Source organism: Eschrichtius robustus, chromosome 6 (assembly GCF_028021215.1).
Source record: "Eschrichtius robustus isolate mEscRob2 chromosome 6, mEscRob2.pri, whole genome shotgun sequence".
NCBI lineage: Eukaryota > Metazoa > Chordata > Mammalia > Artiodactyla > Eschrichtiidae > Eschrichtius > Eschrichtius robustus.
In genome coordinates, this window is record NC_090829.1 from 56790725 (window position 1) to 56817299 (window position 26575).

General features: G+C 35.8%; 1 protein-coding gene and 1 pseudogene across 4 annotated transcripts in view; both read right to left on the minus strand.

Annotated features, from left to right (window-relative positions):
• The window catches only part of TBL1XR1 (TBL1X/Y related 1), a 177619-nt gene that overhangs the window by 58562 nt on the left and 92482 nt on the right, over positions 1 to 26575 (minus strand). The window lies entirely within an intron of this gene.
• Positions 5382 to 5897, minus strand: LOC137765628 (translationally-controlled tumor protein pseudogene; annotated as a pseudogene).

Genomic DNA, 26575 nt, shown 5'->3' on the forward strand with positions numbered 1-26575 from the left:
AAAAATGATATACAGTGGGAGACCTGAAGACAAAAAGAAATGTTTGAGAAGGTGGATGTTTTCAGGTCCTTCAATTTATCATTCCTAATATAATCTTGTAGGAAATGGTCAATAATGATTTGAAAAATTATACTACTTGTATAATTCATGAAATGCAAGTCTATTTCAACAGAAATGTAAGTTAGTTTTTCATTTACTTGCAACTTATGTTAACACGAACATAATTCAACCTTCAAAAGCAGATATACATACATGACAGAAATTTTTGAAATGTATTTGGTGTTTTAATACAAATAGACATCTTAGAACAACTTTATAAATAATTCATCATATATGAAGATGAATATAATCACATGCCTAACCAGCTGGCAAGAACAGAATAGAATACAACATTAAAAAAAAAATCATGATAGGCCAAGGCACAAACGAATTTGATGGGGGGAGGGGGAAGTGTATTACTTAGAGGCTAATCAAAACTAAATGAACACAAAACTGCATGCGTAGAGGGAGCTGGGAGAATATCTGACTAAGCTAGAAGGTTTAGCCCCATGGTTCTTCAAAATTTGCTGCACATTAAATCATCTGGGGAACTTTTAAAAAGCCTGCTGTCCATGTAGCATCCCATACTAATTAAACCACAATCTCTGGAGATGGGAGCCAGATAGCAATATTTTTAAAAGATTTCCAGGTGAATACAGGGCAGAGCAAAGTTTTCGAAGTCCTTGTTTACCCAACTGAAAGCATTCTGATAATTTGTGCAAAATGTGATGACTTAAGAGAAGCAGCTCTTCAGACCACACACAAAGTACTTTCAAAATCCATGTGTGTCCTTCTGTATGAGTTTCCCAGGGTGGCCATAACAAAGTGCCACAAACCGGGTAGCTTAAAACAACAGAGATTTATTGTCTTAGTTGTAGAGGCTAGAAGTGTGAAATCAAGCTGTTGGCAGGGCCATGCACTCTCCAATGCCTCTAGAGGAAGATCTTCCCTTGCCTCTTCCAGTTTTGGGTAGTAGCCCCAAGTATTCCTTGACCTGTGGCAACCCAATCCCTGTCTCCATCTTCGCATGGCCATCTTCCCACTGTGTCTGTGTCTTCACATACCACACACCGTTCTCCTAGGTGCATGTTCATATTTCCCTCTTTTTATAAGAACATCAGTCACAGTGGAAAAAGGACCACTCATCTTAATTACATCTGCAAAAACCTTATTTCCAGATAAGGTCACATTCACAAGTACCAGGGGTTACAACTTCAACATATCTTTGAGGGGACATAATTCAACTCATACACTTAACTTTCAAAACTCCCCTAACAAATCAACTATAAAATTTAGTGGTATGCAGTTAAACAAAGAACTCCAGCTTAGAGAGAACTAACTCAACTATGCTGCACCTTTTCAGAGCTTGAAAGGACAACAGATTTGAAGGTACTTTAAACAGAGCATCCATCCTCTTGCATCTCCTCAGCAGCAAACTACTCCATTATTAAACTATAAAGGTTAAAAGAATAAACTACCCTCAAGCTAGTTTCTTCTAGCCTTGACTGCCAAACTCTTATTCTAAGGCACACCTTTAGCAAAGTCCAAAATTCTTTAGCCTGACAATAAAGTCCCTTCTGATATAGTAATCTAAAGGTATAGCTTATATTTCTTCCAATGCCCTTACAATCAAGCCAAACCGGACAGCATTGTCAAACTACATCACTCTACTAGTTTCCTAGGGCTGCCATAACAAAGTACCACAGATAAGGTGGCTTACAGCAGAAATTTATTGCCTTACAGTTTTGGAAGTCAGAAGTCCAAACATCAAGGTGTTGGCAGGGCTCCTTCTGAAGGTGCTGAGTAAGGATCTCTCCTAGCTTCCTTGGCTCCTGGATGCATTACTCTAGCCACCTTGCCATATCTCCCTGTGGCTCTTCACACTGTTTTTCCTCTGTGTCTGTGTCCAAATTTCCTATTTTTATAAGGACAACAGTCATATTGGATTAGAGCCTACTCTAATAACCTCATTTTAACATAATTATCTCTGTAAAGACCCTATTTCCAAGTAAGGTTATAGTCTGAGGTACTGGGGGGGTTTGCACTTCAACTAATGAATTTCAGAGGACACAATTCAACCTGTAACAGTCATTAAGCAGAGAAAGCCCAGGATTATAAACACAGATGACATCATTTTACCCCTCCAAAAGTGTAGATGGCAGCTGTAAACAAAGGCTAACAAAAGCCTTTTCCCCTGACCTTCAGTTCTCTCTCTATCTTGGCTGTCAGATAAAATCCCTTTAAAACAAAATTCAGACCAACACTAATTATGTGAACTATGATGGCATCAACATGCATGGAAAAATTTAAGTAACTTTATGTCGTCAAATGTATTACTGTTCAGAATTTAATCACTCTTCTCTTTTCCTGCAATAGTTATTCATCCCCACCGTACCCCTGGACCCTGGCTATGTGACATAATTTGGCCAATGGAAACTGAGTAGATGAGCTGTCCAATCACAGCTTTAAGAGGTATTACAAGTATCTGCCAGGGACTTCCCTGGCACTTCAGTGGTTAAGACTCTGCCTTCCAACGCAGGGGGTGTGGGTTCGATCCCTGGCTGGGGAGCTAAGATCCCACATGCCTCACTGCCAAAACACCAAAACAGAAACAATATTGTAACAAATTCAATAAAGACTTTAAAAATGGTCCACATCAAAAAAATCTTAAAAAAAAAAAAAAAAAAAAGTATCTGCCAGTGCTCTTACTCTTTTCTTCTGCCACACGAATGGGCATGTTCTACACGGGGCCTGCTCCGAAAGCCTGGATCCCCAAACGAGAAGACACAGAACAGAGGCACAGCCAACCCACATTATCTACATGCAAAATACTTGGAAAATATATCTTTATTTTTGTAAGCCAGTGAAATTATTTATAATCATAAAGGAAACTAATATACTTCAAAGTAGTATTTTGACTGCATATATCTCTAGGGGATATAACCTAGGGACAAAAAAGAATCACAAAGAATGTTTAAACTTCTTTCTGTAGTCTTATTATAGTAATTCTATTAGCATTACTAATTTGATTATTTTTATAAATATATATAAAACAAGTCAGAAATTATGTTAAATCATTACAAATCAAAATTTTCAGAAAGAAAAAAATATATACAAATAGAGAAGCAGTTAAAAATCTTTTCATCTTCTCTTCATGGTATAGTACTGTCTGTACGCCTCAAGCTGGCTACACCTGAAGGATATATAGCAATATGCTAGGGAGGACGAGAAGGCAGAGGATGAATGTGTCACATTATCCCAAGGAACAATTTTTCTTGATAATAAATAAGTTTGGTCGTTTTACTTTTATAAAAATCTCTTATCTGATGGAACTGCATACAAAAAATTAAAATTATTTTCATGTTTATAATACAGATATATTTTCAATAAAATTCACACAACACAAATCAAGCTTTAAAACCCTACAGTAATCTTAAATTTGAATTGAAATATAAGCAGGAATTTGTGATTTATTTCTCTTACTAAATACACATTTCCTTGTTCTAAAAAGGCCTAGCAGCAATTAATGACAACCTAGTAGTAAAAAGCACTCCATGCTTTGATTGTAGTCTCTAAATAAACACTTCTCATAAAAATAGGAATGCTTTGGAGGAAAGACCAATTTCAGGGCTGAAGCAGAAAACCTGGAACATCTTGCCACGCAAGAAAGCAAGGAAACAACCAAAGGCCACGTGTGTCATGTCAAAAGGAGACAGGAACCGCAATGGATTAAAACACCTCAAAAATAGTTCTTAATCCATGAGATTATAAAAATTAAAAATAAACTTCACATCACTGGTCACCTTGAGAGGGCACCACCAACTCATCAGTCTAAAAACTGACAACTAAAACAACTCAAGCACATACCCTGCTTTTGCTGTGCAAGTTCTATTTCAGTATCCCAATACTTGACAAGGAAGAGTCCTTCTTCACAGAATTCCAGCTAATCAATGCAAAAACAATGATATAATTAAAACAACAATTTTCTATCCCTAAGAAAATAAAGAATCTAGGCAACAGTCATTAATGGACACTAAGGCCACCAGGGGAATATCTGATGTGGAACTTTATAATGGATAGATCAGACTAACAACAACTGAATCCACTAATCAACACCACCACCACTGAAAGTGATACAACCAGATGGTGTATGCCCCATGGTGTGAGGCGGAAGGAAGAAAAAAGAAGACTTCATGATCAAAGAATTAAAAGTGAATTTAATCATACCTCAACTAGCACTGTACAGAAGTTACAGGAGGACAGTAGAATGTATTAGTAATACCACAAGGATGTGATTAGCCAAACCCAGAATGTGGGGAATTTGACAGGACAAATTTTTTTCTACCAACAGGTGGAAGAGACTGAAATTTAGCAACCAAAAGCAGTCTGCAGACCTTGTTTGGATTCTGTTTAAAAGTAACCATCTGAAAATGTCGTTTGGAAGGCAAAAGAAAAATTTTAATTCTCTTTACCTCTTCCAGTTTCTCATAAGCCTTTCATCTTTTCTAGACCACTGTAACATATGAAGCCTAGCCTTTTCTCCACAGTAATGAATGGGAAGGATAAGGAAATCTATAAGGATGAGGGTAGTGAGTGCAGAGACAATACAATGACTTATTTCATACTCAACATGTATCCTAGTTTTCTGATCCTGATTTGAATATGAAATCCTGGGCTTGACTCTCCTTTCTCTGGATAGTAAACAACTCCAGATAAGATGACTTGGTATAAATTCATCTAGACATATTCCAAGGGTTTTCACCAGACTGGCTATCAAATTGCTGATCAATTTTCTGCTTCTCAAGTACAGGTATTAGAATAGCCTTCTTCCTTCAATATGATGCAAAGGCATGCTAGGTACTCAATAAATAGTTTAAAAAAAAAAAACTGCACACACACACACAAAACAGAACTGAGAGAGTGAAAGTGCTTTTTCTTCTCATTGCTCTCAACCTCATCTCTTTCCTGAAGAAGGAAACACATCTAGGGAAAAGAGAATACTGTCTACACCCAGAGACATCAACTTCAGAATCAGTTTACTTCAAAAACATCAAGGAATTAGTAGTAAGTTTTCTTACTAGTATCGTAAAACACCTTGATTACCATCAGATATTTAATCTTTTTTTTTTTTTTTAGTTTAAATGCATTTTATTTTTAGACAAACTACATGACGTATTTTTTCTCGAAAACAATGCCTCAGCTCCAAATAAATCACCGTCAAAACAAACGAGGAGCTCCGGATGCCATCAGTCCCATTTGTCTAAGTCCTGGTGTTGTGTGGATGAAAAGCAGCAGCCAGCCAGTTATGACAGGTGACAGATCCAAAGTAACTGCCAAATTTGTTAACATTTTTCCATTTCTAGACCATCCTTAAAGAAAATCATATGTGGGGTCACAGCACCCTCACAATAGTCCAGCAGAGCAGCCATGCTATCTAGATTCACGTTTTCACCGATAAAGAACTGAGTTTTTGAAATTAGCAAGGATGTGTTTGATTTGTTCTGCAGCCCCTGTCATAAAAGGTTTTACTCTTTCTGGTCCCTGTTCTCCAAGTTTCCCTTTGGCTGACTTCATGTAATCTTTGATGTACTCCTTGTAGGCTTCTTTTTTGAAGCTGGTTTTCTGCAAGTGATGGTTCATGACAATATCGACACCAGTGATTAATGTGTTCAGTACCTTCGCCCTTGGGTCCTTCAGCAGAGGCATTTCCACCAATAAGCGAGTCATCAATGTCACCCTCTGTCCTACTGACCATCACCCCCCTCCACCTCCAGACACAGCCTGTCCGCGACCTCCCGGATCTTGTAGGTGTCGGAGCACATCTCATCACGGCTCATGAGGTCCCGGTAGATGATCATGATGGGGACTGGTGGGAGATGACGGCGGCACCAGCTTAGTAGGAGCCTGGAGCTCAGAGTGACCACGGGTGTGGTCGGGGGCAGCGGGGGAGGGCGGGGTGCAATGGAAAAGTTACTCTTTGTTTTTAATCTCAATTATGTAACTAAAAACTGCTTTTTGGAGCAGAATTTTCTTATACAATTCTCTGAACAATAGGAAAAAGAAACATTCTTTCAAAAAAATAGGACGTTCTGTTTAGGCCACTGATCTCAAAAACACTCAACCTCAATTAAAATACCTATATAGTTATAAAAAGAGTAATTGTTATGATAAAAATGTTACATATAAAATATGCTATAATGAAAATGAATACATAAGTTAGAAACAATAAACATTTGAACTGTCATATACATTTCTAAGAATAAAATTGTTCCCACAACTCATACCTATTTTCACTCTACTGCAAGGTTTCTCAGCATTTTAGAAGTACTCTACTGACCTAAAAGCCCAAAATATAAATTATAATAAATATAATACAAATCAGGAAAAAAGTACTATTTTCTTTGGGCCTGCTGGTATAAAATAAGTGTTAACTGATACAACCTATAATATATAAAATATTAAGAATCATAGGTTTTAGAGCTGAAGGGAACAAGAGGTTTTTTTCTCCTCCTGGTTTAGGCTGCCCCTATTAATTAAAACCTCAAAACATTTACATGTAAATATACAGTCATTTTCTCCTTAAAAAACTGGTTTAAAAAAATCTAAAATGGATGGCTATAGTACCAGATGTGAGCAGTATGTAAAACTGAACCCATGAAAATAGTGATTGCAAAACAGACATGAGCACAAAGCATCTGCTATTATCAAAACTTATACAGAGATTTGGGTTTGGAGAGGAAGGGAAGAGCGAGAAGATGAAACAAAGAGGAACCTCCATCACTTTTCTCAGTTTCTGGTTACTCGATCAGTTATCACAGGGTTATCTAATATAGGAAAGGTTTTCAACCTATTCACAGCCAGTAGGTAGGAGTCTGGAATTATTTTCCTTTCAACTGTTCTGTATTTAAGAAGCATATTGTGCTGAAACTCAAGACTGCCAGAACTGAAGGAATGCTCCTCATTCCCATTATGTAATGGAAATGCGTTCACCTCTTTTTTCTGTACCTCCTTATATTAGTGGTAAAGGAAACTTTCAGGGCAATACTTACAACAATAAAAAAGCAGTTAGAGGTAATAGCAGCAAATGAAAACATTCATTTCAAAATTAATTTTTTATTTACATAGACCACTACTCTAAAGAAACCATACTGGATCATACAATGTGTGGGATAGGTTAGATATCTCAAACACTGTGGTGACTCAATTAAATACTCTAGGAATGACAGCTTATTCATGTTTACCAAAAAATGCAAGCTAAAAACAAAATGCAAGCTACGGGAGAGGAGACACTTAATCCTTAATATTCACTAATTATGCCTGAAATATAGCCTGATTCATAAGAGGCACCCAATTATTATTTGTTGAAAATAAATGAATAACGTTTTTTTTCCCCACTAGTCAGTAGTATTTAAAAAGACCAAAAAATAATCTTCAGTGATGACTACAACTCAGTGTTCCTTCTCATCCACTCCTCTATTGATCTCTATTACCCTCTCAACTTCAATAACTTGTATCTCCGTTTTCTTTTCTTTTTGGAGAAAGGGGTGGAAGAAAGAAAAAGACAACATTCCAGTTTCTAGCCCACTAGTGACTCTCGCTTAGTGTGGTATATCAAAATCACCTGTGGCAGCTTCTTCAAAGTAATATCATAAACTTTGTGACAACTCGGAAAAGTCTTAATTAAGTGTCAGCAAGTCAGAAGTACAGCCCAGGCGTGTCGATCTTAACAAGTTCCTCGGGTCATACAAACCATGCCTGCATCACGCTACACACTTCAAAAACTTCTTTATCTTTAAATCCTGTAACTGTAAACAAAACAACACACCATCTTTTTCACTGTAAACTCCTTATATCTTTGATCTACTCAGTTTCTTTCTTTACACTTATTTTTTTGAATTTTTAAAAATTCTTATTAGTTATCTATTTTACACATATCAGTGTGTACATGTCAATCCCAATCTCCCAATTCATCCCACCACCAGCCCCCCGCCACTTTGCCCCCTTGGTGTCCGTCCATACGTTTGTTCTCTACATCTGTGTCTCTATTTCTGTCCTGCAAACCGGTTCATCTATACCATTTTTCCAGGTTCCACATGTATGCGTTAATATACAATATTTGTTTTTCTCTTTCTGACTTACTTCACTCTGTACGACAGTCTCTAGATCCACCCACATCTCTAAAAATCACCCAATTTCGTTCCTTTTTATGGCTGAGTAATATTCCACTGTATACATGTACCACATCTTCTTTATCCGTTCGTCTGTCGATGGACATTTAGGTTGCTTCCATGACCTGGCTATTGTGAATAGTGCTGCAATGAACACTGGGGTGCATGTGTCTTTTTGAATTATGGTTTTCTCCGGGTATATGCCCAGTAGTGGGATTGCTGGGTCATAGGGCGATTCTATTTTTAATTTTTTAAGGAACCTCTATACTGTTCTCCATAGTGGCTGTATCAATTTACATTCCCACCAAGAGTGCAAGAGGGTTCCCTTTTCTCCACACCCTCTCCAGCATTTGTTGTTTGTCGATTTTCTGATGATGCCCATTCTAACTGGTGTGAGGTGATACCTCCTTGTAGCTTTGATTTGCATTTCTCTAATAATTAGTGATGTTGAGCAGCTTTTCATGTGCTTCTTGGCCATCTGTATGTCTTCTTTGGAGAAATGTCTATTTAGGTCTTCTGCCCATTTTTGGATTGGGTTGTTTGTTTTTTAATGTTCAGCTGCATGAGCTGTTTATATATTTTGCAGATTAATACTTTGCCCATTAATTCATTTGCAAATATTTTCTCCCATTCTGAGGGTTGCCTTTTTGTCTTGTTTGTAGTTTCCTTTGCTTTGCAAAAGCTTTTAAGTTTCATTAGGTCCCAATTGTTTTTTTTTGTTTTTTTCCATTACTCTAGGAGGTGGATCAAAAAAGATCTTGCTGTGATTTATGTCAGAGTGTTCTTCCTATGTTCTCCTCTAAGAGTTTTATAGTGTCTGGTCTTACATTTAGGTCTTTAATCCATTTTGAGTTTATTTTTGTGTATGGTGTTAGGGAGTGTTCTCATTTCATTCTTTTACATGTAGCTGTCCAGTTTTCCCAGCACCACTTATTGAAGATTCTGTCTTTTCTCCATTGTATATCCTTGCCTCCTTTGTCATAGATTAGTAGACCATAGGTGCGTGGGTTTATCTCGGGGCTTTCTATCCTGTTCCATTGATCTATATTTCTGTTTTTGTGCCAGTACCATATTGTCTTGATTACTGTCGCTTTGTAGTATAGTCTGAAGTCAGGGAGCCTGATTCCTCCAGCTCTGTTTTTTTCCCTCAAGATGCTTTGGCTATTCCGGGTCTTTTGTGGCTCCATACAAATTTTAAGATTTCTTTGTTCCAGTTCTATAAAAAATGCCACTGGTAATTTGATAGGAATTGCATTGAATCTGTACATTGCTTTGGGTAGTATAGTCATTTTCACAATCCAAGAACATGGTATATCTCTCCATCTGTTTGTGTCATCTTTGATTGCTTTCATCAGTGTCTTATAGTTTTCTGAGTACAGGTCTTTTACCTCCTTAGGTAGGTTTATTCCTAGGTATTTTATTCTTTTTGTTGCAGTGGTGAATGGGATTGTTTCCTTAAATTCTCTTTCTGATCTTTCGTTGTTAGCGTATAAGAATGCAAGAGATTTCTGTGCATTAATTTTGTATCCTGCAACTTTACCAAATTCATTGATTAGCTCTAGTAGTTTCCTGGTCACATGTTTAGGATTCTCCATGTATAGTATCATGTCATCTGCAAACAGTTAACAGTTTTACTTCTTCTTTTCCAATTTGTATTCCTTTTATTTCTTTTTCTTCTCTGACTGCCGTGGCTAGGACTTCCAAAACTATATTGAATGATAGTGGCAAGAGTGGACATCCTTGTCTTCTTCCTGATCTTAGAGGAAATGCTTTCAGTTTTTCACCACTGAGAATGACGTTCGCTGTGGGTTTGTTGTATATGACCTTTATTATGTTGAGGTAGGTCTCCTCTATGCCCACTTTCTAGAGAGTTTCTATCATAAATGGGTGATGAATTTTGTCAAAAGCTTTTCCTGCATCTATTGAGATGATCATATGGTTTTTATTCTTCAATTTGTTAATATGGTGTTATCACATTGATTGATTTGCATACACTGAAGAATCCCTGCATCCCTGGGATAAATCCCACTTGATCATGGTGTATGACCCTTTTAATGTGTTGTTGGATTCTCTTTGCTAGTATTTTGTTGAGGATTTTTGCATCTATATTCATCAGTGATAGTGGTCTGTAATTTTCTTTTTTTGTAGCATCTTTGTCTGGTTTTGGTATCAGGGTGATAGTGGCCTCATAGAATGAGTTTGGGAGTGTTCCTTCCTCTGCAATTTTTTGGAAGAGTTTGAGAAGGATGCATGTTAGTTCTTCTCTAAATGTTTGACAGAACTCACCTGTGAAGCCATCTGGTCCTGGACTTCTGTTTGTTGGAAGATTTTTAATCACAGTTTCAATTTCATTACTTGTGATTGGTCTGTTCATATTTTCTATTTCTTCCTGGTTCAATCTTGGAAGGTTATACCTTTTCTAAGAATTTGTCCATTTCTTCCACATTGTCCATTTTATTGGCATAGAGTTGCTTGTAGTAATCTCTCAGGATGCTTTGTATTTCGGCGGTGCCCTTTGTAACTTCTCCTTTTTCATTTCTAATTTTATTGATTTTGAGTACTCTCCCTCTTTTTCTTGATGATTCTGGCTAATGGTTTATCAATTCTGTTTATCTTCTCAAAGAACCAGGTTTTATTTTTATTGATCTTTGCTATTGTTTTCTTTGTTTCTATTCCATTTATTTCTGCTCTGATCTTTACGATTTCTTTCCTTCTACTAACTTTGGGTTTTGTTTGTTCTTCTTTCTCTAGTTCCTTTAGGTGTAGGGTTAGATCATTTATTTGAGATTTTTCTTGTTTCTTGAGGTGGCTTGTATTGCTATAAACTTCCCTCTTAGAACTGCTTTTGCTGCATCCCATAGGTTTTGGATGGTCGTGTTTTCATTGTAATTTGTCTCCAGGTATTTTCTGATTTCCTCTTTGATTTCTTCAGTGATCTCTTGGTTATTTAGTAACATACTGTTTAGCCTCCATGTGTTTGTGTTTTTTTACGGTTTTTTTCCCCCTGTAATTGATTTCTAATCTCATAGCGTTTTGGTCAGAAAGGATGCTTGATGTGATTTTAATTTTCCTAAATTTACCGAGGCTTGATTTGTGACCCAAGATGTGATCAATCCTGGAGAATGTTCCGTGTGTATTTGAGAAGAAAGTGTAATCTGCTGTTTTCGTATGGAATATCCTATAAATATCAATTAAATCTATCTGGTCTGCTATGTCATTTAAAGCTTGTGTTTCCTTATTAATTTTCTGTCTGGATGACCTGTCCATTGGTGTACGTGAGGTGCTTAAGTCCCTCACTATTATTGTGTTACTGTCAATTTCCTCTTTTATAGCTGTTAGCAGTTGCCTTATGTATTGAGGTGCTCCTATGTCGGGTGCATATATATTTATAATTGTTATATCTTCTTCTCGGATTGATCCCTGGATCATTATGTAGTGTCCTTCCTTGTCTCTTGTAACATTCTTTATTTTAAAGTCTCTCTTATCTGATACGAGTATTGCTACTCCAGCTTTCTTTTGATTTCCATTTGCGTGGAATATCTTTTTCCATCCCCTTTCAGCCTGTATGTGTCCCTAGGTCTGAAATGGGTCTCTTGTAGACAGTAGATATATGGGTCTTGTTTTTGTATCCATTCAGTGAGCCTGTGTCTTTTGGTTGGAGCATTTAATCCATTCACGATTAAGGCAATGATCGATATGTATGTGCCTATTACCATTTTCTTAATTGTTATGGGTTTGTTTTTGTAGGTCCTTTTCTTCTCTTGTGTTTCCCACTTAGAGAAGTTCCTTTAGCATTTGTTGTAGAGCTGGTTTGGTGGTGCTGAATTCTCTTAGCTTTTGCTTGTCTGTAAAGCTTTTGATTTCTCTGTCGAATCTGAATGAGATCCTTGCTGGGTAGAGTAATCTTGGTTTTAGGTTCTTCCCTTTCATCACTTTAAATATATCGTGCCACTCCCTTCTGGCTTGTAGAGTTTCTGCTGAGAAATCAGCTGTTAACCTTATGGGAGTCCCCTTGTCTGTTATTTGTCATTTTTCCCTTGTTGCTTTCAATAATTTGTCTTTAATTTTTGTCAATTTGATTATTATGTGTCTCGGCATGTTTCTCCTTGGGTTTATCCTGCCTGGGACTCTCTGTGCTTCCTGGACTTGGGTGGCTATTTGCTTTCCCATTTTAGGGAAGTTTTCAACTCTAATCTCTTCAAATATTTTCTCAGGTCCTTTCTCTCTCTCTCTTCTCCTTCTGGGACCCCTACAATGCGAATGTTGTTGCATTTAATGTTGTCCCAGAGGTCTCTTAGGCTGTCTTCTTTTCATTCTTTTTTCTTTACTCTGTTCCACGACAGTGAATTCCACCATTGTGTCTTCCAGGTCACTTATCCGTTCTTCTGCCTCAGTTAATTCTGCTATTGATTCCTTCTAGTGTAGTTTTCATTTCAATTATTGTATTGTTCATCTCTGCTTGTTTGTTCTTTAATTCTTCTAGGTGTTTGTTCCTTAATTCTTCTAGGTCTTTGTTAAACATTTCTTGCATCTTCTCCATCTTTGCCTCCACTCTTTTTCCGAGGTCCTGGATCATCTTCACTGTCATTATTCTGAATTATTTTTCTGGGAGGTTGCCTATCTCCACTTCATTTAGTTGTTTTTCTGGGGTTTTACCTTGTTCCTTCATCTGGTACAAAGTCCTCTGCCTTTTCATTTTGTCTATCTTTCTGTGAATGTGGTTTTCCTTCCACAGGCCGAAGAATTGTAGTTCTTCTTGCTTCTGCTGTCTGCCCTCTCTACTCAGTTTCTAATTGAACAGGTTTTCAAGATAAGGTCACGTTACTCATGCTTTTCAGCGTCCTCCAATCCCATATCATCCTCCTGAACTATATCTGCATTCCCTCCATTTTCATGCAAATCTACTGATCAGACATTTCAACAACTGTGACATTTAACTCACGTAGTCTTACCAATTCCAACTCAAGCACTGTAACTTATATAAATCCCAAACCATGTTGTGTCTAAAACCATTCTGCAACCTCTGAGCTATTTGGCAGTCATTTTATTAGGTTTTTAACTTCCTTATCAGACTTGCCATCATGGATTTTCAAAAATTTCAACTTCTCTTAGGGACCCTATCTCACTAAAAGCCCCTCAATCTCAGGTGGCCTTACTTCTTTGGTAAAAGTTATTAGAACTTCCTTTATTTTTTGCTCAAGTCAAAAATCTTTATTTTTATTCATCCTATTATCTTGTGCTGCCTCTCTGAGGAAATAGTAGAAAAAGATACAAAAGAGAAAAAATAGTCTCTAACATTGAATCTGTCATTTGTTGGGTCTTCTACATATACTATATAATTAGTAAAATCACTAGCCCTTTGTAAAGGAATTTAATACAGTGGTTAACCAAAAACCACAGCTTTTCTCTGCTCCAGTAGTAAGCACCTATAAATACAGATGAGAAAATAAATATTCCGCTTACAAGAGCAAAAAACTATTAAATATTTACAAAATAAACTAACAGCAAAGGCACAGATTTATGTCACCAAACATAATATTCAATTGAAAAATACAAAGATCTGAACAAAGGAAAAGGCTGTATTACTGTGCAGACGTGAGCTGTCACAAGTAACTATCCATTTGAAAGGAAAGAAAAGTGGGCCCACATGTTTTACTATAGACAAAACTTAATTCCAAAATATTTAAAGCAGAGAAATGTGTATGTTTGTGTATATATGTGTATGTGTGTACATATACACAGATACTTCACATATATCAACACATCTTAACGAAACATCAAGGCTACATGTCCAATCTAGAGAGCAGGAAAAAAATCTTTTTAACCAACTGGAAACTCAAATACTATACAAGAAAAGACAGCTATATCTGAGTACATAAAGATCCAGTAGATATCAAGAAAATACATATCAAAGTAACATGGAATAAAATTATACTCATTAAAATTGGTAAAAATTTAAAAGATCTAGAATGTCTATTTCTGGCAGGAATGTGGGGATAGGTTACATAGCGCAAGTGGAAATGTGAAAAAAAAAAAAACCCTTTGGAAAACAATCTGGCGACTTTTTAGTAAAAGTAAAAACACTAGACTGGAACATAAGGATTTCCCTTTTTTTGTCTGTTTGTTACAATGGTCACACAGTTGCAGTGTCACGTAGTTCAATTAATACATATACTCTACAACATAGAGAAATAAAAGCACAAATTCCTAAGGATGTTTATTTTAAGAACACTTTTTTAGTGGCAAAGGTGGGGGCGGGGGGAGGAAATACAGTGAACGCCCATTAAAGGGGAGTATCAAAACAAGATCGTGGTACATTCATAATATTCATGGATTATAAAGTCATCAAAAAACAATAAACTGATGGAGGAGGGAGCAAAAGACAAAAGTACACAACAAGAAGTATAAGCATATCCACGCATTTAAGTAAAAGAACACATGTACACATATAAAGAAGAAAAACATCTGTTATTGTTAAAATTTTATGGACTCTAAATAACTTTGTTACTAATCAACTCGAAATTCAACAGGTCTTCATACTCCTTCATTACTTCACACTCCTTGCCATTTCCAGCATTTGAGAAGACTGAAATAAAAAAATCTTTAAACTTCCAACATTTGACTTTCTGATTCTGTCCTCTTCTATCTCTTTCACTGATTTTTCTTCCTGCCCTAACACGTGTACAGCTGACTTCTTTTTTAGCCCTCTGATCTTCACTCTACTACCCCAAGGATCTCATCCACTCTGAAGAATTACAAAACCACCATCTCTCCCATTGCATGCCACTCTCTAACACATCCCCTCATCTTTCCCATTCCAAACATTCCAGTTCCAGCTGACTGATGTGCAAATATCTACGTCCTTTTAGATATCATCGCTCAGCATTACTGGCGGCAACTTATGCCCTACACTCCCAAACGTGTTTCTCCTCTTGCCTGTAACTATCACTAATTCCATCATTCACCAACACTTTAAATTTTAGTATGATATTGGATTCAATTTTCTATCTCAGCTTTTACCTGCAATCTTTTGGATTCCATCTTCTCTTACCTATACAACGCCACTTTCAACCATGCCTTCCTTTCTGCAGTACCTACCACCTGTATTACTATAATAACTTCAATGTCTCCTAGGTCTTTTCATACTGTCTTCTAACATCTATGCATAAAACATAACCCTGATTATGTCACATGTATTCATCGCTATCTATTAGCTTCCACATGCACTCTAAATTGTGTATCGAAGCATTTAAGTTCTCCTTCTCCATATGGTCTCAAAGTATCCATCTACCTGTACAGCACCTTCCTTGAATGTACTCTACCTTCAGGTGAATTTATTTGTATCATTCTAACATCCCCCCAATTCCCACATTTCTGCTTTTTAAGCTCTTTGTTCCAACTACAAGTGTTGAAATTTTTCTATTCTTCAAATGTCATCTCCTTATGAAGCCTATTCAAACGCCAACCTTGAAAAAGATGCTTCCTCCTTTCCACCTGTACCCCAAAGCATAGTTTTTTGTTTTTTTGTTTCTTTAAAAAAAAAAAAAAACCCTTTTCAAAGCTGGGCAGTAGTTAAAAAACAACTGTTAGGTTAGAAATCAGAATGTTGCTATTTTCTTTCAAATGCTACTGTTTTTGACATTAAGACATTAAATCAAGTCATTTAACTTCCCTGAGCCCCAGTTTCTCGTTTGAAAAATAGAAATAAAATCTAATCTACGAACCTCACAGGTAGGTAGGAGTGCATGGAAAGCCAATTTATAATTTACATGTTAACACTGTTATTATATCACCTTTTATTGCGCATATTTGATTTTTTAGTCACTACCAAATTATAAGCATTTAAAAGGCAGCCTGTACTTTATATTCTAGCACTCAACACATAATAGCTATAAAATATATATATATATATACACACATCTTCCTAAGTCATAAAATATAGCTCTCATGCGTAAGAAATATAATCAAAGCACAATTCATGTACTATGACTGTCAAAATAAAACATCCTACAATCCTTCTCCCCACAGATATCTTTTCAGAAAAACTACTGTCACGTAATATTTCTGGACCTCTGATTTCACCTGAAACACAAAACACAATTAGTTAACTGGCAGGTGGGTAGGGACCCTATAAGATGGCTGATAAATAGCTAAACAGTCAAAGAATTCCAGTAACACATATATATAATACATATGTAAGTGATGTAAGGTGTGACTATGATGGCAGTATTCTACCAATCCAACAAACTTATCCAGCATTCATAGTTAACCTCTAAAATTCTAGAGGTTAACATTATGGTTATTTCAGAGACATGAAACAAGAGATTTTAAAAAATATCTACAAGAGAAGCATGTTAATTTTGTCTAAGCTGAAAGATTTTATCTTTTCCTAATTTCATAAAAAGCAAAATTAATGATGGACAGTGTTTATAAAAAACTTTTTTAAAAATGGAAGAGTGGAAATGATATTTTGGTCCTACAGAAACTTATAAATCTTAAACTTAACTACAAGAACTTAGAAGTCCTTGAGTTACCTTTGAAAACCATACAAACCTGTAACACCTTGTCAAACCAAAAAGCAAGACAGCTACCTAAAACTAAGGTCTTATCTAAAGGACATAGGAACCAACCTGAAGAGACTCTCACTAGCCAAAAATGGGACAATATGCGCATCAATACAGAAAATAATTCAATAATCTAAAACACAATTGTGTTTAAATCCATGAGTTCACAGGACAAGGCACTTCACTGCAACCATGCCACACTGTTGGCTAATATTTCTTGGCATTTTGTTATTTCACCAAAAAATTGCTTTCATATTTGGTATCACATCTGCTCTTAGATCTCATATACACACTCTTGTACTTACCTACTTATAATTCACTTTTTAAATCTAAACCTAAGATTCCATAAATCGTTCCTGTTATGAATTTTAATCTACTGTTGCTATAGTGCCTGGTAAGGCTACCGTGGTTACTGATAAGAAACCTTGTTACTAGGAGTTTAGCTCTTAAAAATAATGGTCAAATGCCAAGAAGAAGTAGCAGCAAAATAAAGTCATGAGTAATTGGGCTATATTATGGATTAAAATAGGTATGGGTAAAAAAGGAAAATGAAAGTTAAGAATGATGAACAGCAGCTGATGAGTAGCAAATTACTTTGTGCGTTCATTTGGAGGGGTGGGGGGGGGGGGAAAGAAAAGCTCACCCTGTATGTGATGTTGCCGAGTTCCATAAACAAACATCAGGCAGCATGATGTAATAGAAAGAGTCCTGGACTGAGTCAGGAGACCTCTGTTCTAGTCCAAGGCCTCAGTTTCCTCATCTGTAAAATGAGGGTGCTGAATTAGATAATCTGAAAGGGCTCCTCTAGCTTTAACACTGAGGGATTCTACAGATGAATTTAGGAAGAAGCAATAAAATGTAGGATTTTTGTTAACAGTAAAGTTAACATTGCAAACAGCAGGTGGAACAGGGATGAAAACAATTTTCACAAATATTGAACTGCAGAAAGCAATTATTTCATAACTTTTAACTTCCAGAAAGGTTTTTACAATATACCAGCCTTAGTAAGTAACATTATCATCTAAACTAGATTAGCAGTGAGTGACCAAATTATGACCTCAAAAAACCTATTCACCAGCCAGACTGCCCAAGTAAATCTTGGAAACAGTACAGGAACACCTTTGGGCTAGTAATTACTTAAGGTGATAAAATGCCTCATAACTTTCCACAATTAAGTAACTGAACAAAGAGTAAAATGACACAAAAAGTGATTAGAGTAAATTAAACAATTACTTTTAGTTGCAATAAAACAATAATTATGCTATGATATCCTTCTTTGTTAATGAGAGTATTTTCCCTATGCATAATAATTTCTTTCCTGGTTAGCTCTCAAAATAGAACTTGGCTTCTTCTGACAACAAGGTAATTTGAAATAAATGACATTTTTTTCCACTGGTGACACACAGAAATATAAAAAGAGAAGAGTACCTTTTGTTTAAGTTTTCTATACTGAAAGAAATCAAGCTTCTATAAGTAACAAATAATAGGAAGGCTCTGGTGCCTCAAAAACTTGTGGTTTCCTAACTGCAATTTCCTAAATACAGGTAATTAACTGATTGGTCCTAGCTAATCATCCAGGGTCTAATAAATTCAGTTTTAAGTTCATAGATCAGCTGATGTTATACTTTATTTTTTTATTTATGTGAATGCTATGATTCTCACCTGGCAGACTTTTAAAACTCTAGGTATATGAGAAACAATAAACATATCTCTACAATCAAGAATCTATCAAAAATCTCTTCTTTTAAAGGATGTAATCTGTATCTTTTAAAGGATTTAAAGATAAAATGAAACAGTCAATGAAGAAAACTTGTTTTTAAAGCTTACTTTATGCAAATTACATAGTGATTATAAAATAAATTGGCATACACACAATTCCATTAATTACTCACTTGAACATTTCACCCTGGCAATATAATACCTAATATGTTATTCAGAATCACTAATAAAATTTCTCTCTGGCTGGTAGAAACAAAGGCAAAAACAAAGCAGTCTTGATGGTAATGAAATTTGTTCTTGGCTAGTCTTAAAATAGTTGTGATATCCATGTATCTCTGAGACAGAAAATCTGTGAAACAAAATTTTCCCTCACATGAAATATATTTTCGATTTTAATCTGGGTATTTTGATTTACAGCCCTAATGAGTTGATTAAAATAACCTTACACTCAGCTGCACACAGTAGAAATCAGTAATGATATGTGAAGCATACTTTAGGGTGCTATTTTGAGCCTAAGCTGTTTTCAGCAATTACTCCAACTACCTCACTTCCCCCTCCCCCATGACTTTTTCAGAGACACTTAAACATTATGCTTATTTACTAATAAAAATACTATTACTAATGATTACTATAAGCAGTATTGTTTTTAGCCAATATCAAACAGATGTAAACCAGCTCCTCAAAAATTCAGGACTGGTTGACTGTACTGGGTAAAGTATTACTCTCCTTTGGGAAGGCGTTGGTACCAAGATTAGCAGTTAAAGGAGAATGTGATGTTTAAATAACTAGTTGGTATCTGGCAAGAAGCCCACTGGATTGTTCCTCACTAAATTTCTATCTGTAGAACATAAGCACATTTGTTATTCTTCCTACCACTTACATAAGTCAGCATACAGTACAATTTTCCCAAAGACCAAAACGCCTCATTTAGAGATCAATAATACAAAATTCTAGGAACAGTTATAAATGGCTAGATGCTGCACACAAAACAGCAGCACATTTGCTTTTTGTTTGTTTGTTTGTTTGCAGCACATTTGCTTTGAGAAAGTTTTAATAGAAACGGTCATTCTTTTTATTATTGCAATATAATTGGAAAAATAAAAACACAAAGGACCAAAAATAAGTCCAAACCTGACTAATTTCTGCTCACTAGAAATTATCAAGCCATTTAAACATCAATTAATTACATATAACTTTTTTTTTCTAAAATGTATTTAATAACTGCCTAGTTTTGTTCAAAGTTCTCATTTCAGGATTGGGGAAGAAAAAAACTGCCAATAAAAAGAAACTGAGATAATCAAATTAATGGCTAAAAAAATCTCACATTTCGTCATTACAATTTATAGTTTAATATTTCAGTTTTCTCTCATCTTTATGCACTTATAATTTATTCCGATATATACATCTAAAAAATTCAGTCTATCAGAATAGATTTCTGAAGAGTAAATTGAGGATAAGAAATGAATCAGTATTTTAGAATGGTTATACTTAATACTGGATATTATATCAATATTTTTTAATAGCACTATACTTATCTCTCAAAACTTTATAAAAGAATTACAAAATTCTGGAACAAGGATCATTTGCTTTTTAATAGAACAGCTCATTAACATACAATTACCATATTCCTAAAATACAGATTATTTTTTTAAATAAACTCTCATCATTCAATCTGGCTAACAATTTTAGCATAAAAATCATGCAGCATTCCTCTTCTGAAGGATGAATACAACACAGTAAAAAATGTGTCCTAAACCATACTTTATAAACCACAATTGGCCAATTAAAAGAATGGAAAGGGAATCTAATAATTTCCTCTAGTTGCATTTTCAAAACTTGTTCAAAATAAGCAACCCCAGGGATTCCATCTCCCACTAATTACATTTAACTCTGATCATACTCTAATTATGTATCCATTCCCTCAGAATTTATGTATTATCAATGATCTTAGTGAGATTTTGCTATATCACTCTGAAGTAATCAAATTATTGTGTGGATATGTTTGTCCTCCCACTTCAGTTGTTTATTTCTACTTCTATATCTTTCTACATCCTAAACAGTTCAGAGCTTAGTAAACTCTTTAACTTATTTTTGAAATTCAAAGAAATATCAATTTTTATGAAAGCCAATAAAAACAACATACTAACAGCAGGAAACTAGTTTAGAGATATACTGCCTAGTAGTATCTTTTATTCAATATAATGTTTCATTATGCAAATTTCACACATCCAGAAAAACTGAAAGAACTGTACAAAGAATATTCACATAGCTATCACCAAGACTTTAAAATTAACACTTCCTTCTACTTGTTTTACCACATCTATTAATGAATCTTAATTTTTTAAGCATTTCAAAAAAAGTTACAGATATCAGTAAACTTCCCCCATATATAACTTCATTATTGCCTATCATTAACTATAATAAAGTATTTAGTACGGTTTTTCTCTTAAAGAAAAAATTTCATGCAAACAAAATACAATGGATACTTACAAGGTGTACCATTCAATGAGTTTTGACAAATGCATAAACTCAAGTAACTCTAATCCCTAATAGGACATAGCATACTACCATCACCCTAGAAAGTTCCCACATGTCTTTTCCTACTTCATCCCTGTCCCCAGCACCCATTCATCCATTTCTAAACCCTGCCAATGACTTTTCCCCCCAACATTAACTAGCTTTGCACCCTCCACCCCAATACACAATAGATATTTGCCTGTTTTTAGTACATCTTATAAACGGAATCATACATTATGTCCTGTTTTATGTAAGGCTACATTTATTCATTCAGCATAATGTTTCAGAGATTAGTCAAAAGTGCTTCAGGTACCAATAGTTTGCTCCTTTCTATTGCTCAATAGTACTCTGTGATACAAATACAGCACAGCTTGTTTATCTATTCTCTTGTTGATGGATACCTGGGCTGTTTCCAGTTTAGGGGTCAGCCCCCGTATTTGACAGTTTATACACAGAATTTGGTACTCGACCTCTGTGGTTCTTTCCTTTCTTAGGCTTCCCCCCTCTTCCTCCTGTTGGGCTCCACTGCTCTGCAGCTGCTGTGGTAGTTCTGAATTGTGTGGCTCCTCAAGCCAGTAAGACTGCAAACCAGCCAACAGGAGCCTGCCCTCTGACCAAACACCATCGCAATGGGAAGCTCACCCAGGGCCATTCCCTTCTTTTAAGATACCACTCCAGACCAGTTTCTTCTTGTTTCTGTTTGCTCTACAGTGTCCTCACACTTTTTTTTTTTTCATATGTTGTCCAGAGATTGTAGTCACTATCTGTGGGAGGATTTGTCCTATAGGAGCCACTACCCCATTTTTTGGAATTAAACCCCCCTAGTATTCTTAAGAACACACTTATTCAAGACTGTAATTGACACACCTCCTTTCTCATGTTTTTTCCCCTCAAGACCCTGATTGAGCCAGTCCCCCTGATTCAAAAGAGACAAACTAAACCAGGAAAAAGAGGCCTCTGGGAGCTGGATCCTGTAATTCTGTATATGCATCAACGCAAGTCCCAAGTTCATCCCAGGATGTGGATGCAGAACACACTCAAAAAGGCAAAGGCTTTGAGAACTGAAGATATGAGCCACCGTCAGCATCCCACACGAACACCGAGGGATGTGCGTGAGGAGCAGACCCAAAGCAGCGGAGCAAAGGCTTTGAACACTGAACTCACAGTGGAACCACTGTCCATGACACAAACAGAACTTCCAGTGAACCTGTCTGTTTTCAAACAGACAAAAAAATAATCTTCATCATCATTATCATCATCATCATCATCATCTCCTGACAGGATACAATAAAAAAATTACTCAACATACCAAGAATCAAGAAAATCTAATTCTCAAAGAAAAAGACAGTAACAGATGCCAATCTTGAGATGATCTAGATGTGAGAAATATCAAACGAAGATGTTAAGGCAGCTATTTTATCCATCCTCCATGGGCTAAAGGTAGGCACTTGAAATGATGGTAAAGACAGAACTTCTCAGAAGTAGAAAGTATAAAAAGAACCAAACGGAAACTGTATAACTGAAAAATCTAGGGGAAAAGTGATTTGACAAGAAAATAAGTGTAGACAAAGGAGAGCAAACATTGAATAACTGATCTTCCTGAATAAGGGATTAACACAAACAGATGAGAATAAAAATCTAATTTTAATAAAAGAAGAATTTCCTCACAGTTTGTACCTTTAGCTCTTAACTATAGTGGGAAAAAAAACCTAGAGATCTCTAGCCAAGATGCTTTAATCCTTATTATTCTGTCTCCTCTTGAGGTCCTGTGAAAGCACTCATGATTCACCTTTGAAGAATATTCAAATTCTACACAGTGTGTATAACACAGAATTTAAAAGAAAGCTGGACTACAAATTAGGGGGTCTGGTTCAAGTCCTGGTGCTCTACTATAACAAAGTACGTGATCTGGCATCACTTCTCTAAGCCTTGGGTTCTCATTTTATAAATAATGACAACCTACTTAGCTTTGTAATGTAGTCCCATGATCTATTTTAGGAACTCTGAGGGTCATTCCAGTTTCCCCAGATCTTAAGTTCTTCATTGCTCTAATTACTTGTTTCTGGCGGACAAGGAGAATCTTTAGGTCTGGCAGCTATGACCAGCAAGGTATAGAACAACACTGTCAACAGACATACAGTACAAGCCACAGTGCAAACCACACATTTAATTTTAAGTTTCTAGTAGCCACATGAAAAACTTAAAAAGAAACAGGTGGCAACTGATTCTAATAATGTATTTTTATTTAATCCAATATATCAAAATATTATCATTTCTTGAAATCCGTGTAAGACTGAGATTTCACTTTTTAAAAAAAACTGTCTTCAAAATCCAGCATGCATTTTATATTTACAGTACATCTGAGTTACAACCAGTCGTTATTTCAAGTGCTCAACAGCTACACATACAGTGGCCACCACACTACCCAGTGCAGGTGCAGCTGTGGGGTGGGAGGGGAGGGGAAAGCGAGGCAATGGCAAACAAGGCCCAAGGTGTCTCGATGACTTATCTGCCTTATATATACACACACACGAAAACTGTATGCCACTGATGGTTATGAGATCTGCCATGGTACAGGCAGGAGGACAAATCAGAGAAAGCCTGGTTTTGAAATAAATTTCCATCTCTACTATGGGTAGAAACTGCACTAAAAGAAAAAAAATGGCTTATGTATATTTCAAAATAAATGAATTAACAAGTATTGAATATTTATTTTCATGAAAGCCAATGTTCATTCTATCCTATCCACAACTGAGGGGAAAGTATGTAAGAAATACATTAAAAGACTTTATAAAACAAATACATTTCTCAATCAAATGAATTAAAAGACTGGTGAAGGATACACAAAATGTTTTAAAAGTACACAATATTCAATTCAGATGCTTTGCTGTGACTTATTTAGCTTCTGAAATTTCAGCCAAAATATTGAATCCCTCCTCTGAATGAAAAGTACAAAAAGCTTAAGTACATCTGCAAATACCGAAACCCCTAGATATTTTTTTTTAATGGATATAATTTTTTTTAAATGGACTCTACAACAGTTTTATTCCTTAATTGTTCCTCAGGTAAAACAAAGGGCAATAACCAATCTCTGTAAGAACCCAGAGTCCCACCCCAGTTCCATCATGTCACAGTTCCTATCATTTCCATATCAGAACAGAAATACATACGCATTCTCAGAAGAGAGGACAGAACTGTGGAAACAGACTTGATTCAGACTTCAGACTCTACAATTTATTATCTAGGTGATTATAAACAAGAATGATGGTCTCCTCATCTATAAAACAGAGATATTAACAGCCTCACAGAGTTACAGAGACATCTAAATAAGGTATCTACTCTCAGAACACTCACTCATCTTTCCATTTTTGGTCTGATTTTAATTTACTTTTTCATATATCAAAAAACTTTAAACTAATCAAAATGTCTCTTGGTGTCTCCCACACGTTTAATATGTTTCTATGTACTCTGTTCTAAACTCATAAACCCTTATGCTCTGTATCATTTTTAAAAAATATCAGATTACAATGAACTCAAAATGATTCCATTAAAATCTGACTGGAAATGAATGTCAAATCAAGATGGTCCTTTATATATATATATATATATATATATATATATATATATATATATATATATATATATATATATATATAAAAAATATGTAGAAAAATAAGAACGTTAGCATTTTTTAAAAAAAAGATCCTCCTTACAGGAGGAAATAGTAACCATAGTGTAGGAGAAAAAATAGGCATTATGAAGGAACTCTGTTAAAAAGAACCAAGAGAAAAATCAAAAGATATGACTGAAATTAACTGGCTTACAGAAAAGGACAGAACATGAAGAAGCAAACAAACAGTATCTGTTAAATATGGAAACTCCTGTCTTTTACATACCAAACTTCAGTATGTTAGTTTTTCTTTGGAGCAAAAACTTAAAACTCAAATTTTTTTAAAAAGCAATATTATCCCCTGGAAAGATGGATGGATTGATGAAAGAAAGCAAGGAGAAGAAGACCCCAAATGGCTTCCATACACCTATGAAATATGGCCTGTAGTTTCAAATTTGGCTACATTGCTAATATTAGACAAGGCAGCTCAATCCTAAATGTGTCAGACCCTATTAAGACTGAATTTAACAGAGTAAGGTCAGTGTGAGAAGTTGCAAAAACTTAAAAAAATAAAGCCAGAAAATAATCAATGACAGGACACCTTTTGTTTTAACATTATTCCATTAAATATTCATCCCTCTATGTAGGTGGAAGTCCTTGCTCACTTTATTTTGGGTTTCCCTGAGACAAAAAGAGAGGTACATTTTATTTCTGGTTGCATGGTGCCTACACTAAGAACTTGTAGAACAGACACCAAGTTTATCTGAAGCATGAAGATCAATTTTTAAATAACAACATCAACTCACCATAACAAGTTCTACTATCACATTTAATATAAGGATTAAATCCATGAAGGAATCCACACTTTCTTTGCCTTCCAAATGAAACCACAATCACTCAGGTTCCATTTTAGACAGTTGTATCAGCCTCACATCACACAACAGACATCCAATGGTAAAGATGAAGGCATTCCGTTAAGTACAACTCCAATGTGCATGTGCTCTGCTCTTTTCAGCTTATCATTTGTTTTGTTTTTAATAGAAAATAAACCATACATTTTCAAAGGGATACTTGCTCAGACATAAGCAAAGGCATAGACCCCTCTGAAAGAAATTCAGCCTGTAGCTATTTTCAGCTCCATCCATTAAAAGGAAAAAAAAAAAAAAAATTCCCAAAACTAAGAGAGCTTTTCAATGTAACCCTCTTACTATTGATTTGAAAATTAGTTCTCCAGAGGCATAAATTCTCAACCAAAATAAAATGAATACTTCACACAATCCTGTCTATATGGCAGTGCCATTCATGCTTCACATTGAGTAATATCACTTCAAAAGTACATGACAGTGAAAGACAGATGATAAATAATGACAATGAACTTCTCTACAGTGAACAGAACAAATTATTTTACAGATGACACGCTTGAGAAGTGGAGAGTAAAAGGGAAGAGATCACTAGCTCCTCAATACGCACCACACTGCTTCCTGGGAGTTACCTCTTGGTAGGGTTACAACTCTGGGGTCTTATCCTCAGTCTGGCAAGCCATAAAATTTACTTTTATCTGTTCTCTTGGGATAATCAAGTTCTAGGAGAACAGATGTTAACAAAATACACTAGAGCAATCTATGAATGAGAAGAATGATTTACTAATTTACACTGAGAAATATAGTTGCCAGTAGACTAGAATATTCATCGATGCAACAGAGGCTGGCAGTGCCCAGCCCATAACCCCTGATCACTCAGTTTTCCTTAGGAGCTAGGCAGCTTCTTACTGCAAACACCTGAGGGTCATCTCTGGCCACAGTTAGGTCAGAGGGGAAGTTCTAAGGAGCTGATGCCCTGCCCTTCCCAAAGCATAACTCCACCAATAAGGAATGGAGTTGGCGGACAAAGTACCCCAACTTTCTTGACCCAGGAGTGGAACAGCTGAGAGGCATGCTCTACATACTGGCTCCCAGAGG